The 15,539-nt window shown below is 40.4% G+C and overlaps 1 pseudogene across 1 annotated transcript in view; it reads left to right on the top strand.

The window, feature by feature from the left end:
- Positions 1–13,010, top strand: part of LOC144651466 (uncharacterized) — a 31,440-nt pseudogene extending 18,430 nt beyond the window's left edge. Inside the window, exons 4-6 of the transcript XR_013570323.1 lie at positions 3,482–3,682; positions 8,711–9,777; positions 10,470–13,010. The product of XR_013570323.1 is annotated as an uncharacterized LOC144651466 (transcript). The remainder of the gene's footprint in view (positions 1–3,481; positions 3,683–8,710; positions 9,778–10,469) is intronic.
- Positions 13,011–15,539: the final 2,529 nt, after the last annotated feature.

The following is a 15,539-nucleotide window of genomic DNA, read 5'->3' on the forward strand; positions in this document are numbered from 1 at the left end:
GCAATTGGATCTCTTGACAAGATGTTTGAGCTGACATCTGTCGGATTATCTTCCGGGGAACACCAAAGGATTGAACAGTGGTTTCTTGGCAACACATCCATAAGCCGTAACCAAATTACAACCCGCAGCTATTGCAGCGAACAAGCCATTTCTGCTGGTATTGCTGTTCTTGATGCTGGTGAATCAGGAATAGCAGAGGCTTTGCAAGAAGTAGAAGGTGGGAAGTCTGTTGTTGTTGAATCAGATGATGCTGGGGAGTGGGCACGAAGGATCCAGTAGTTGTCCAACCAAAGTCCAGAAGAGCGATAAAACACTGCAAAGATGCTCAGAGAGAACTACAATAAAACTTATGCACCTATCGACGTTTTGCCCACGCGTTTGTGAAACAGGAGGCTAGAACCATCAGGGTGTCTTAACACGTCAACTGTCTTAATTCTGGCAAGATCTGATGCGCTGTCACCAGAGAAAAAGTCGAGCGAGAAAAACGCAAGATCTCGAGCGTAAATGTAATGTTCTGAAGGAGAAATGCTGTTACTTAGAAGAAGGTTCCTTAAGTGGTACACAATTTTCTTGTATTTATCAAAAAAAAAATAGGGATATCCTGTTTTGGAAATACTCTAACCTGTAATTGTTCTGACTTAATAGATTTGGGATTTTGCTTAACCGATAAATGCGAAGCAGGGTTTCTAAAACCAAAGCGTTCGTCCCAGTCACCAGTACGGCCTAAGACGTTGAAAATTGATCGCAATTTGCTCAATGAGAGAGTCCACTGTACCAGCAGATAACCGAATAGGTCAATTACAGGCCTGTTTACCCTGTAGACCAAGAAACTGACATGAACTGTTGTACACCATTGTTTTGCCTTTGGCATCTTTCCAGATTAGAAATCTAACGATATTCAACCGTGTGGCCTAAAACAAAGTCTTCTGTGGTTGCAAGGAAGCCAAAGCTGAAACCTCAGTCTCCAACTGCGATATTTGGCGTTGATAGATCTAAGAGGCTCTGGCGGAGTCAAGTTCTTTAATTCTGGCGTCTATCTGAACGAGGTCAATTTTAAGCTTCTTGGAGGAGTGACCCAAATGATTAGGATATCTTTGAAACCCACATTGCTGGCAGAACTGAAAACAGTCGTCGTTTTTTGGATACAAGCATTCACTATATCTTACAGCTGGGCGCCAGACCTGAGGAACTGAGAAGGCGCCCTAAACGGAAATATTGGAATTAGGAACAAACTCTGAATGCCCAAATGTCCCAAGGTAGAGGACTAGAAAGGAATGCACCAACTGAAGTGGGGAACAAGAGCGTGTCGTCGTCGTCTCGAGCTCAGAGGCGGACAGAATCTTGAGCACGCCCCAAGATAATAGGCCACCAGTTACGACAGGGGTGAGGGTCAGGGACGACAATGGTAAAGGGACAGTCTTGAGAGGCTAGAAACTGAAGCACTATCCCAACTAAGGACAAAGGAGGAAATACGTAGACGTTCTCCAAATGATGGAGGGTCTGACAGAAAACATTAACTCAGGCGGGAAGTCCACCAGAATTGCCGGCCTAAAGCAACCTCAAAGAGGCATAAAAGGCATTAGACACCGACACCCAAGGCACGACAAAACTGGTACGCAAGAGGGGAGCAACACAAAGTAAATATAGAACAAAAAAATACATACAGCTTCTTTTATTAGAACAAAACATCACCTCATAATCAAAAAGAAGTACAATTTTTTTTGAAGTATCCGCGTTGGCCACAATTGAAACAGACGCCACGGGCTCTAAAGCCACGAGGACCATGCAGAACACCGCGTACTACATTAACTGCCGAAGGTCGCGGTGAATTCCATCTGGCATAGAGATGAAAACTAGGGGCCCGTTTTCTTGACATCTTAGCGATGGAGTTGGAAACCTCACTCTCTTCCTTACTACCAATGAAGTGGGTAATGATGTCATCAAAATCTGGGGAGGAGGATAGCGGTCTTGACTGGTAGAGGATCGCTTCATACCTTGCTGCAGACGGGTCATTTGAAACTCGTGCTTCGTCAGCCAGCTTTTGCAGGGCCGCCAGAATTGAAAAGGGGTCTCTTAAGTGATAAGGGGCGGAAGCAAGCTGATGGACCAGTTGCAGGGAAACCAAAACATCCGCACACTTACCAGTCCCCTTTTTAAGAGTGTTAAAATGTTCTTTGAGTTTTTAAGAAAAACGACAATTTTTTAAGTTTCAAAGACATGTTTCGACTGAGCATCTGTCATCTTCAAACAACAACGCCACCCAAACTGCACATAAGAAAACTTTTCTCTCGGTCCCAACCGGGAAAAAAACAAAAAAATCAAATTAAAACAAAGATACACTGACACGTACATAACCAATAAGCAACTACCGGGCTCATAAAATAATTTTTCCTGGCCACAACCGAGTGAATAGAATTAGAGTCGAGAACGAAGATAAAACGACGGCTAATCTAACAAGAATAAAGGAAACTAACACATTAATAAAGAACACTAAAACTTATCCTAAGTCGACCACAACCAATAAAAAACCGATATACCATAAAACTCCTAAGGAAAACTTATGACACGTGTAAACCTAGCCTTAGAGAACTATAAGACCTAAGAAAAATACCTCTTGTGGGGCAGCAACATCGGCGGGAATTTCTTCACCAACTGGAGTGAGAACAGCACCTGCTGAAGCAGGAGCGGGCGACACTTCAGGGATGTCCGCGGGAACTTGCTGCTAAACTGGACACATTTGCCTGTACCATGTTTATTTATATACAGAAAGCCGCTCCCAAAGGAGATAACAAAAATCACGCCTGAATTACAACTCTAGCTAGTAATTGGCCGGAACTAAGGCCCATGTTGAACGAGCGAGCACTGGGAATAGCACTGGCTCATTTGCATAATCCCCAGGGTATTAATTACCAATGCAAATCGAGTTTGCATACTTAATTTGGGAGCGGAAGGGCAAAAACAATAACATCCTTGCAGGTGTTTCCCTCCTTCTTGATCTTGCTTTATGCTTCTTGTTTTTCCCGCTTTCTCCCCTTTGAATGCCTGCCACACAGGCTACCTACGTGATAACTGGAACAGTGAAAACTTACAAAACCAGGTTTATTAATAAGGTCATGCTCTTTAAATTATATCAGCCAGGGTGTATTCCATGACTGTATTCCTAGCTGAAGGTACATACATGTACTTGACTGTACATTTATGCCAAGGTTTTGAAAAGTCTACACCAATTAAAGCAAGTATCATTTATTGTAAACAGCATACCAGGATACGTCAACCCCTTACCTTGATTACGCCTTAATAAAAAAAATGCCAACGATCAAGTCGTCTTGTTTCATAAAGGATTCTCTTTGGTTTGTTGCACTCCTTGCCGTCATAAAGGTAGTTTAGTAGCAGGGAAACTTGCTGGCTACTCCTTAAGTTAATATACTTATTTAGATCATTTCATAACCATTTGATAATTATTGTTCCGTAATTTTTTCAGGGAACCACAATGTCAGCGTCAAACAGGTTCCTGGACGTCCCTTCAAAGTTGCCACCTTGCCCAAGTCTGACGCATCCAAAATGAAAGTGACAGAGCCTGGGGTCGAACCAACAAGAGTACAGCCTGGCAAGCCCACACGGTTTACTATCAATGCTTCTGAGGCCGGAAAAGGAGATGTTCATGTGAAAATGGAGCATAAAGGTAAGTCTTCTTTCTGTCATTGGAGTGTAAAGCGAGCCTTGCTGTGGTCACCTGATAAAGTTTTTCCACCTTCATATTGCCTTCATATTGTCTACTTCTAGGCAATATGAATTATACTTAGCTTGTAATGACATGTCATGGTTCCCTCCGATTGTCATTTGAATGGCTTTTTCTGTAAAATCCAAATTACGATAAGTTAGGATGCATGGGGGGGGGGGGGGGGGGGCTCGTCACACAATCTTTCCTCCTGGAAGTTGCATGACGTGCTTCTTCTCTCACTTACATGCATTCTCTTTGCCGCTAGTGGTGATCTTTCGTTTGCCTCTGCCTGGCTTTCTTTTATCTATCTTGGGTCGAACGCAGTCAGGTAATCTCTGATTACTACTAGGTACTAGTATTTACTTGTAGTCGTTGATGTTGCAAGGATACTACGCTGTGCGGATATTTACAAAAACATTTTGACATATCAGAAATAAACACTCCGTAGATTCTACCCTGTACGATGGGGAAAGCTAGAATAATTGCGTTCTATATTGGGATTTGAATACGTTCAAAAATTGAGTAGAAACGGGAGCATATAAATACATGAGCTTGAAAAACGATGTTTTTCATTACCTAGCTGGAATTAATACTCTAGATGATAGTCAGGTACCCAGGAGTCCAAAATGTGACACCCACGGGCATTTTTGTCTGATTTTTGGCAACATAGCTATTTTTACTAAATCGAGTACGCTGATTTCGAAAATCAATGTTGCCAAGCTTAATTCTTGTGATAAGATGATGTTTTGATGCATTTAATTTTGGCGTCACGGTCCAAATAAGGAATTTTCTTTCCTTTAGCTATTTTAAGCATAATGCATCCAGAAATTCATTTAAAGCATTGCTAGTGTACTATAAAAATGATTTTAAGAATTTTCTGAGAGTTTTTACGCTGTTTCTGTGAAAATCAAGCCCTTTAGTGACAATTGACCACGCCCTCTTATACATAATTCACCTTATCACGGGAACCTTATCACGGGTGTAGTTTTGTTATTTTGTCAAAGAACAAATGCGATTTTTGTATTTACAAATCGCTATAGTTGCAATAAGAAAGAAAAATGTTGTAATCTTGCCACGCTGAAGCTACAAACTAGCGAGCATCAAGAATGACGCCATTACAATTTTCATATATCGAGTTTCCCTTGTTTCAGCATTTCGTTTAAGTTTTGTGGTAAAATAAATGGAAATAACATCATAGTTAATGTCGTAATATATCATCGTTGTTATAGTTTAGAGATAAAACTTTCTTGTTTGTCTTGTATATTGCTGAATCTAACTTATTTCACATAAACTTTGTCTGTTATAGGCTTATGATAAAGACTTTGGTTGAACGCATGTAAAATTAACGAATTCAAAATGATCATAACAATATTGTAAATATTTTTAATATATCTTCTGTGACTTTTTCAAAAACGCTGAACAAATATTGCTTTTTAACAAGTTTCTTTAAAGCGCTTTAGCACAGGTTGATATAGAAATTAGCGTCGGTCTTGGTGCATCTACACAGCCCAGTGCACATGACATGCTTTTTTTCTAAATTCATAGCGAAGAGGCACATATATAGCCAGTGGTCAGATCGGATTTCTTAGGGCCTCTTTACATGAGAGCCGAGATGAATTTCAACCCGAGATGGAAAAGTTTTCATTTTATATGAGCGTATTCATCCCGAGATGCCGGGACGTAAGTCGTCCCGCCCGAGTTGAGTTCATCGCGCCCGTGCTTACATTACAATACATTTCATCCCGGAAAGACTGTTAACATGGCGTTTTTTGTCACGTTTCATTCCGGGATGACATTTTATCCCGGTGCTTAGGACAAAAATGAAATCGTCCTGGGATGAGTTCATCCCGGGACGATATAACTCATCCCGAGACGAAATCATGTAGACAGTAACAAGACAATGACCAGACACCGAGATGAATTCATCCCGGGACAAAAGTCATCCCGGGACAAAAACTCTCATGTAAAGAGGCCCATAAATATTATAAATTCAACAAACAAACGTTTTCTGCGGAGGTGTCAGCTTCAAGGACATCTTCGCCGACCGAGCAGAAAAGAATAAAGTGTTCTGTGAAAACTCACCACAGATGGAAGAGGTGCTGTTACAGCCGGTGATGGTGTGAGATGGTAACAATGGAACTTGACGAGTTATCAAGAAGATTTACTGAGACATCCTCTAAAGGTATTTACGTTGGATTCTCTGAAGTTCCTGCCCAAACCCAAACTGTTGATGAGAACTTAGCGCGATCGATGTGCCAGGAGAATTCGAAGTAACAGCAAGTCTGTGCCTCGAGTGGAAACTATTAACAAACTTCGTATCGGATTCCCCTTGGTTGGATCTAAAAAAGGCTACATCTAGGCCAGGATCTGAGCAGAATCCACTTCGTATGAAAAACCACCAGATATACCACGATTGTAGAGTCAGTGCCTGCGAGATAAGTTCATCTGAGAGAATCCGTGCGAAGTCCGCTTTGTTGTCTCCTAGTGCCAAAAATGCTCGCCACTTCATCGTCCGCAACTGAACCTCTCTTACGTACTTCAATGACTCTGCTCACAGGCCGCGCGTGTTCTCGGAGCGTCGACGTCTTGACGTTACTTTTATGGAGTGCCTCCCATCGAGTAACACATCGATCCTCTGGTATCCAGGACCTTTCCGTAAAACAGTGTCACGTAACATTCCGCAAAGCCACCGAAAGCATTTGCATTTTTTGGTTTGCGAATAGCTGCCACCATAATTAGTATGCTGCCACCAGGGCAAAGCCATCGAAGAACAAACTGACTCTAGGTACTTGACCTTTTCTCGGAGAACATCTGCTAAAATTGACTTGTTTCATACTTGTGGGGTTCATTTCTGCGAGAAACAGTGGCACCGGCATTATACCTCAGATGCTACAATATGGCTTGCATGTTTATCTCGCGCCTGCCTTCAAACACCGTCACAAGACAACATAAAATACTCTGGTTTCCATGCAAATTTAAAGTCTTTCTCTTTTTGGGGCTAGTTGCAGCACTTTTGACTTCATAAAGGCTGACAAATAGAGGTGGATTATTCTTGCGAACAGGGTCACGAAAGTTTGTCTTCCATCCCTTCTTCCATTCCCGTTCTTCCTCTCTGTCTGAAGATAGTAGCCTCCATTTAACGAATCGTTCAAGCTAAGTCTGTCCAAACGAAAGATCTTGTTTTATTTCTAGAGTCACGAGATCTTTCTTGGCAATTTTTTGCAATGTCTCATTTGTCTGTGACAAGAACAACCCGAATTTGTTGTGTGGAATTTAGAGAATTCTCAGATTCATTATCTTGCTTCTATCTCTCCTTACCACTCTCTTTGTGGATAAAGGCAGTCGTTATGGTGTATGCCAAACATCGCTGATGTTTGTGGAGCAATTCAATTACAACCTTCTATTAATACAAGAATCACATTTATTTTTCAACAAAATGTTAACACTATACCCGTGATAAAGTGAATTGTTATGAGAGGGCGTGGTCAATTCTCACTGGACGGCTTGATATTCATAGAAACGGTATAAAAAGTGTCAAAAAATTCCTAAAATTATTTTTACAGTATACTAATAATGCTTTGAACGAATTTTTGGATGAATTATGCTTAAAATAGCTAAAGGAAAGAAAATTCCTTATTTGAACAATGACGTCATAATTAAATGCATCAAAACATCATCTTAACGCAAGAATTAGCTTGGCAACATTGATTTTCGAAATCAGCGTACTCGATTTAGTAAAAATAGCTATGTTGCCAAAAATCAGACAAAAATGCCCGTGGGTGTCACATTTTGGACTCCTGGGTACCTGACTATGATTACCGGTAAGGGCAATTTTTTTTTACGCCCACTTCAAGATGGCCGCCACTTACGGTCGTCGACTGGTAACTAATACCGGTTAGCCTACTATGCACTCTGGTTAGCCTACTATTCACTTCGGTTAGCCTAGTTTGCACTCCGGTTAGCCTACTATGCACTTCGGTTAGCCTACTATGCACTTTGGTTAGCCTGTTTTTTTTGTTTGTAAGGGAAACACGATATATAGTTAAAATTTACGAATTCTGGGAGCCGGCTCCCGGTGGCGTAGCGGTATCACACTTCGCTCTTCATTCCACCCCGGGGTACATTATATTGAACATTTTCCTTTTTCCTCTTTCATAAAATTCGAAAAAAAAAACTAAGTGTCTAAAGTGGGCGTAAAAAAAAAATTGCCCGGTAAGGGGTGGTTTGCTGATTGGACGTATCTCTTCTTTCACATCTGAGAATATAGCAATATGTTCTATCAGAATGAAAAATTCCCGCTATATATATATAACTACAAGTTGCTACTAGCAAGTTAAGTGCTGTGAAGTAAATCATGAATTAATATTAATAACAATAATGACGACGACGACGACATCGAGGATGATGATGATGATAAGTACGATTGTACAAGTCTCAAAGCTTGCTCGAGATTGAATTTGACCTACGCGGGAAAAGAAAACGCCTCCCATAATTATAAGGTTACAATAAGTTTTGATTGGATTAAGCCCATTGTTCACAGGAGTTTTATTCAAAAGGTCTCGTATCACTAAATGATTTGATGGTAATATACCAGAAACTTCCAGAACTTACGCGCAAGTGCAAGTCGCAGAAAAAACTGTCCCGCTATAGTTTCAGGACTTGTCCCACCAGAATACTTTGAACGTACGTTCTCAGTAGGAAAAAATCACCCATACACCAAAACCTTAAAAGTTGTACAAATCTTAGAAAAATTACACCTTCAGAACTTCTATTCTATAATACAATGTAAAAGAGGAATGACAGGTGTGTTTCAATAGGCGGACAGTTTTCGAGGTCATTTTTTTTAATCAAAGTAACTGTCCACCCAATAAGTTAACGAGTGTAATCAGAGAAGAAAACATGTGCAATGTAGTTATCCTTGCTAAGTTTGAAAGGCAAAGAATGCAAACCTTTTCTAAGCATTACTAAATTCGAATATTTGACCAACAGTTGACAGAGGAAAAGATCCAAAAGAAGACTTACAAAGTCAGTTGAGGGACAGGGAACAGCAGGTGACAAATGTTCAAAGGCAGTTGCGAGGTAAAGAGTTGCAACAGGCCAACCTGCATAAGAGGCTGAGGGAGAGGGATCAGCAGTTGACGCATTTCCGAAAACAACTGCGAGAAAAAGAGTTACAAGAGGCCAACTTGTGTGAACAGCTGAGGCAAAAAGACCAACAAGAAGAAAACTCACGGAGTCGAATTAGGGAGATGGAACAACAGTTGATCGAGAAAGACGAACAAGAGGATAATTTACAAAGACAGCTTAGGACAATGGAACAACAGTTGAGAAATGTACAAGTACATTTAAGGGAAAAATTACAAGAATCTGCTAATTTGCAGCAACAAGTTTCTACACAAGATGGACAGCTGAGGGCAAAAGATCGGCAACTGAATGAAATGGAGACAACTCTGTCAACAGCTCGGCAAGCACTGAGTGAACGCCAACGACAACAGACCCCTGACTGGGTCATTTCTCGTGATCAAATTCAGCTGACAGATAAACTCCTTGGTAGGGGAGGCTGGGGAAGTGTTGTCGAGGGCAAGTATTGTGGCTGTGCTGTAGCTGTGAAACAAATCCACGAGTTGATTCTTTCTCCTCACAACCAAAGTTTGTTTGAACGAGAAATGGACATTGCTTCAAGATGCCGCCATCCTTGTTTGTTGCAGTTCGTCGGAGCAACAAATGACGAGGGAAGTCCTTTGTTTGTAACAGAGCTCATGGAATCAAGTTTACGATCATTGTTAGAGCAACGGCCTCTCTCTGCAACAGAAATATCCAAAATTTCTCTTGATGTGGCTCGAGCGTTGAGCTATCTTCACCAAAAGAAGCCTTCTCCAATCATTCACCGAGACATCAGTAGTGCTAATGTGTTGCTATGGCGACAGGGTGACCAATGGCGGGGCAAAGTGTCAGATTATGGTACTGCTAATTTCATGCAACACACCATGACAGTTGCCCCTGGAGCTATGATTTACATTGCTCCTGAAGCACTCACTTCAAATCAAACAGTCAAGGTTAGCTATCACTTGTTTTAACATATATTCCATCAGTTTGCAAAGTTTCAGTTCAGTTATATTTACACAGTAGAAACAAAATGAGAGATCCGTGCGATGACTCGAAAAATAAGTTAGAAGAGAAGATAAAAACTACAATAACCTCCATTGGGCGGAAATATACACGGATTCGTCTTGAGCTTTAATCTTGAGCTTCAAGAAAAAGACAGTGGAAGGAAACGTAAAGAAATACCACGTTTACTTTTCTCGCTAAAGAATCTCTCACTTGTCGAAGTCACATTAGACATGTGTTTTTTGAGATATCAGAAAATTTTTCACGGACTAATAGGACGAATCTATGAATGGTGTGAACGGTACTCTATATGGGATTAAGTGAGGAGAAATAGTTTTGAAGGCAAATGGAGGTTACTGTGTTAATTATCCGTCGCTGTTGGTGTTGCAAAGGCGAACGTAAAATGCTAGCCTGTTGGAAGTAAATAACAACAACAACAACAACAATACTTTATTTACCCACGCGACACCTAGGAGCGCAAGCGCTCGTTAAAACGTGTGCGTGAACGTAAAACTGTATAAAAGGAAAAAAAATTATATAATTATCTATGTAAATATGTATAATATAATAAATATTTATACTAATATAAATATCACCAGCGTAGCATTTAATTTTTTTTTTAATCTGTTGTTGTCTTTAGGTCGATGTGTACAGCTTTGGTGTTCTACTCTGTGAAATGTGCATCCGGGAATTGCCAAATCCTGAAAGGCGTGATCAACAAATTGTAATGGTGGAAAACCGCCTGCTTCGTGCCCTCATACGGGGATGTGTGCAAACAGAACCAGAGGCGAGACCAAAAATGAAAGAGATTATTGAGGAACTTGAAAAACCAGTTTAAAACTAGGAGTAGTTCTCACTAACATTGCCCCCGCTTTTGGCTAGTCCTGCTTTGAATTTGATTTTGCAAATGTCGTCTTTTTTTTGCGGCTGCATGGAAACTTTTTATTAACCGTCCGTCTTTGGCGTGAATATGTGAAATTTTCTTGGATGTTTACTCTAGTGCTTTTATAGCCGTGAGACATCTTACAACTTATGCTTATTAGTGAAAAGTTAACAAAAGGAAACAATGCGATTAGTGTCTAGCGGTATCGATTTGAGTAGTAACTTTTTCTCGGTGGAAATAGTCAAGTCCTCGTATTCGTTTCTAAGAAAAAAATGATTGTAACAACTATCGAACAACTGGAGCTAACTGTTTTCATTAAATTTTCTTGGCATGGAAGCGGAAACCACAGGCTTCGTCTTGACAACTGATCGAGACTGACTTGTCAAAGATGCGGCAAAATTTTCTCACCTCTTTTAAAGAAACTCAGTACTCAATCCCTTTTGCAAAATCTTTTTTACAATTGAATATAATCTCTGGAGTGGGTTTCGTCGAGAATTGGCAAATCTCAGTTGTACGTTGCAGCTGGGTAGTCTGTTTTGATTGTGACTAAGTCTTTCGGTCTGTTGTGATTTGTGTTTGACCGATCGCGGTTTACAAGCGAGTCTTTCAATTCAGCGAACTTATCTAACTTTGAGACGTTAGCCTCCGTTGCAGCCGGACGTCTCACAAAACCTCGGGGTTTAATTCGTCTGCAACGCAGGCTATGAGATATTCATGAGACGTTTGAGTCGCAAATCTTCAGCTTGTTGCTCGCAGTATGGCGGCGAAAACACCCAAAACACCTTGCGTGCTTGCCGCAAAATTAACCGAGACCACCGTGCGCGCCTAGTTTCTTCAAATCGGGATCGCCTCGCATACTACCATACATTTCTTGTATATTTCTTCATATATCTTCTATTTTTTAATCCCTTATATATATATGCACGCGGGGACTTCAATGATGCCTCCTCGGGTTTTGGCCTCTGGGCCAAAACCCTGCGGGGGCAATAATCTGATAAGTTTTTCTTTAGGAGCTTTTAGCATAATGGAAATGGTTTGACCAGTGAAAGCGTGATTTAAGAAGCTTTCTAGCAAAATCATAATAGAAATCAATAGCATGGCATTTTTGCAACATGCAACCTTAATTTCTCCTGTGGAGACGACTGTAATCCAGGCTATGCCACCTGATGAAAACAATTGTAGAACTGTAGGAAATATGATACTTTTAATAATTGCATAAATGACAATTGCACAAAATTATGTTCTCTGCTTTGGATAAAAGCATCCTCGGAGACCCAGGGGCAGTTAATCCGTGTAAGACGAAATGAACCTGGCAAAATCGGCGGGATGAAAGCTTACAATACAAGACAAGGTTCTTGTAAAATGTCGTTCCTTTTCGCCAGTTTAAGTTCGCCTCGTCCCGATTACAGCCCCATGTGTCTGAAAATAGGGTAAAAAGTAAAGACCCTTGAAGTATTTAGTATTAGCATAACCAGGAGCCCATTACCCGGGGCGTGCAACTTCCATTATATTTGTGCAACAGCATTTTCAAAAGAAAAGTTATTTTTAGCCAAGCCTTTCTCAGTGAAAATTGCTGTTTCCGTTGAAGTCAGCTACTGCTTTGCGAGGAAATACTGAAATCATCGCTCGAGGAATGCTGTTAGAAAGACCAAAGAAGATTCCTTGCATGTGCCCGCCACGGGTTAACTTCCCATTTGGATGAGGTACTGTAGTTATGTATCAACAGTCTCTTATAAAAAACGAAATCAATTAGCGGGAAAATCATGTCTAAAAATACCTTTACTTGTGAAAACGCCATTTCATAGACGAAGTATGGAGGTTGCTCGCTCCGGGTAATGGGCTCCTGTCATAACCCAGTGGCTCGCCACTTGGCAAACTCGCAATCTGATTGGCTATATAGGTACCTACTATCTATCGATAGTCCTTGGAGCACATGAGCGATTTTTCATAAATATGTCTAAAAAGTATTAACAAAACCGTCAAATAATTCAGTTTTGTCGATATTTCATGTTCGGGTTTAATAAAACAGCTACTAAGTTAAGCCAAAACAATTAGTCTAGTCATTCTCAGCCTAATAGACCTCTTTAGCTTCGTTTGTTTGTTGTCCCATTGTAGACCACGTGATGTTACCCTTGAGAATTTTTTCTTTCAAACTCAAACAAATTCTCGTGGAAATGACTGGATAATTTCCAGATAGACATAGGAACAATTCACTAGAGAACATCACATGATCTACAATGGGGAATTTACATACGTAGCTAATAAGGTCTATTATCGACCATGATAGTTGATTCGAAGCTGTGCGTTTCTTTCCTTTTTTAGCATTTTTAAAGATATTTGTAATTAGAAGTAGTATACAAATCATTTGTATTTTAAATTAATTATTGTAATTTTAGAGTTTAAATTTTTGTAATTAGATTATTAAGATTAATTAATTAGTTTTATATTTCTAGAAATTGTAATTTTTTAAAAAAATAGAGGGCCACAGGTTTTTCAGAATTTCTGTTACGTGCTACCCTCTTTAAATAAAGTTGTCTATCTATCTATCTATAGACTGATGAAGGAATGCTTTGATAAGGTCTACTTATTTCTTGTAGTTTACTTGTTTGGGTCAATACTACCAAAAACAACATGAAATAGTATAAGCTGGCCCCTTCAAAATTTACAAAAGAAATGCCTTTGCCCAGCTCCAATTAATAAAGTTCCACGATCTCATTCGACTCCAAACTTTCAGTTTTCTAGTGGTAATCTACCAATATTTTTTATTTTTCTTTATTGCAATACTTCTAGTAAACACAACTGTAATCCAGGTCTACCTTTGTATTAAAAAAAATTGCCCTTACTATGTATGCTTGTTATTATTGTTTTTTCTTTTATCATATTGTTTCTACTGTTTAATCTAAAGCCAATAGTCCACCATTTACACTTGCATCCATTACTTTTAAAATACATATTTTTTTCAGCCATCCAACTTGTTTACCTTCTTAAGTTTATACATTGGATCGCCGGTTTCCAATTTTTTAGTTTAGATCAAACTATTGTAAAGGTCTCCGCACACGTGGGGACATGTTGCAGCAACATGTAGCAGCGACAAAATCATGTGTTGTTCACACTGAGGGGACATGTAGAAGGGACGATTTTGCGGTAGTTTTGTCCCAGCGACATGTTGCACGGATTTCAACTCGTTGGACTGCGTGCAACATGTTGCAGGGACAAAATGTTGCAAGAATTCGTGTTGCACGCGCCAAAAGTTATCAGCACACACGAGGGGACATGTCGCTACATTTTCTTGCGTGTGTACACATTGTGATTTTGTCGCTGCTACATGTTCCCGCTACACGTCCGTGCTACATGTCCTCTCAGTGTAAACAACACATAATTTTGTCGCTGCGACATGTCCCTTCGTCTTGACCCCACGTGTGCGGAGACCTTAAAGAATTATAATTGTGAAATTAATGGTCTAATAAACTGTTTTTGTTGATCTGGAGCTGATTGGTTGTAATGCACGACACTGAAAATACGTTTTTACTTTGAATTGTGTACTTATATCTGGTTTTTGGTTCCCATTAATGGGAGGCGCAGTGGTCTAATGGTTAGCGCGCCGGACTCCGTAGCGGATGTTCCGGGTTCGAGCCCTGGCCGGGGTAACTGTGTTGTGTTCTTAGGAACGACACTTTCTCTCATAGTGCCTCTGTCCACTCAGGTGTATAAATGGGTATCGGCTAAATAATGCTGGGGGGAGGTGTAACCCTGCGATGGACTAGACTAGCAGGCCATCCAGGGAGTAGTAGTAACAATCCTATCGAAACCAGGATAAGCCCCGGCAGTATGCGCCACTTGGCTTAAGGTTACCCCCCCCCCCCCCTTTTTACTAAGAAAGCCATGCAAACAGGCTCTTACTACCACATACTTTGGTAGTCATTGCAATATCCCTTTTATGACAAACGACATTTACCCTTCTGTGGGTTAGCGGAGAAGGAGCTTTGATAATTTATAAGGACAAGTTTCAGCTCTTTTGTGCTTGTGGTTCTTCATGGCAATCCCTTCAAAGTTTGGTAAGTGGCATTGTGGAAGGAGGAGCCCTTAAGTAAATTTTCTCCTTTGCACTTAACTTCATTTAAAATTTTCTAGCAGTTGCCGGAGGTTTACAATTATTTGCCTAAATAAGTAGTTCGGATACTTTTTCATTCAGTTTATGAAAAAGCAAGTCCTTTTTGACTGATTGCAACAAAATGCTCTAAGGAATTTTTGACTATTGTTCCGCTGTGTGCAACGGTCCCAGCGACGAATTAGCGGACAACAAATTACAAGAATTACAGAATCGCACCGTTATAGGGTTTCATTCACAAAGTCTACAGTCTTAGTGCTACCGGCCTCCGTTCAAAACTAGCACGGGATAACCTCTATAGATTGAAATATGCTTAGCTATTCGGCTTGTTTACAGATATGTCAATGTAAATGTAAAAATGCCAACTACCGTCTACCGTACCAGCGGAATATTTTCTGTTCCTTTTTTTAAGCGGTGACGTGTAAGTGATGACGTCATCGCTTTATGCAAGCAGCCGATCGACAGGATCCTATATTCTGTTTAGCACGATCGAACAGAAATCAAGGTTAACTTAGCAAGAAATCGCCGCGTACAACACAAGAGCAAAATACTCCCGTGCAGTTAGAATGGAACAGTGCAGTGTATAAATGAAAGAGACTTATTTTATATGAAGGGATAATGGGCTCCTGAAAAAAATACGTGACAGATCCCTTGACCCAAAAAAAATACCGAGCGTGTAAATTTTCAACCCAAAAAAAGTATGTCGGACCACCCCGTCA

This window comes from Oculina patagonica, chromosome 4 (assembly GCF_052425735.1).
Source record: "Oculina patagonica isolate OP01 chromosome 4, crgOcupat, whole genome shotgun sequence".
Classification (NCBI taxonomy): domain Eukaryota; kingdom Metazoa; phylum Cnidaria; class Anthozoa; order Scleractinia; family Oculinidae; genus Oculina; species Oculina patagonica.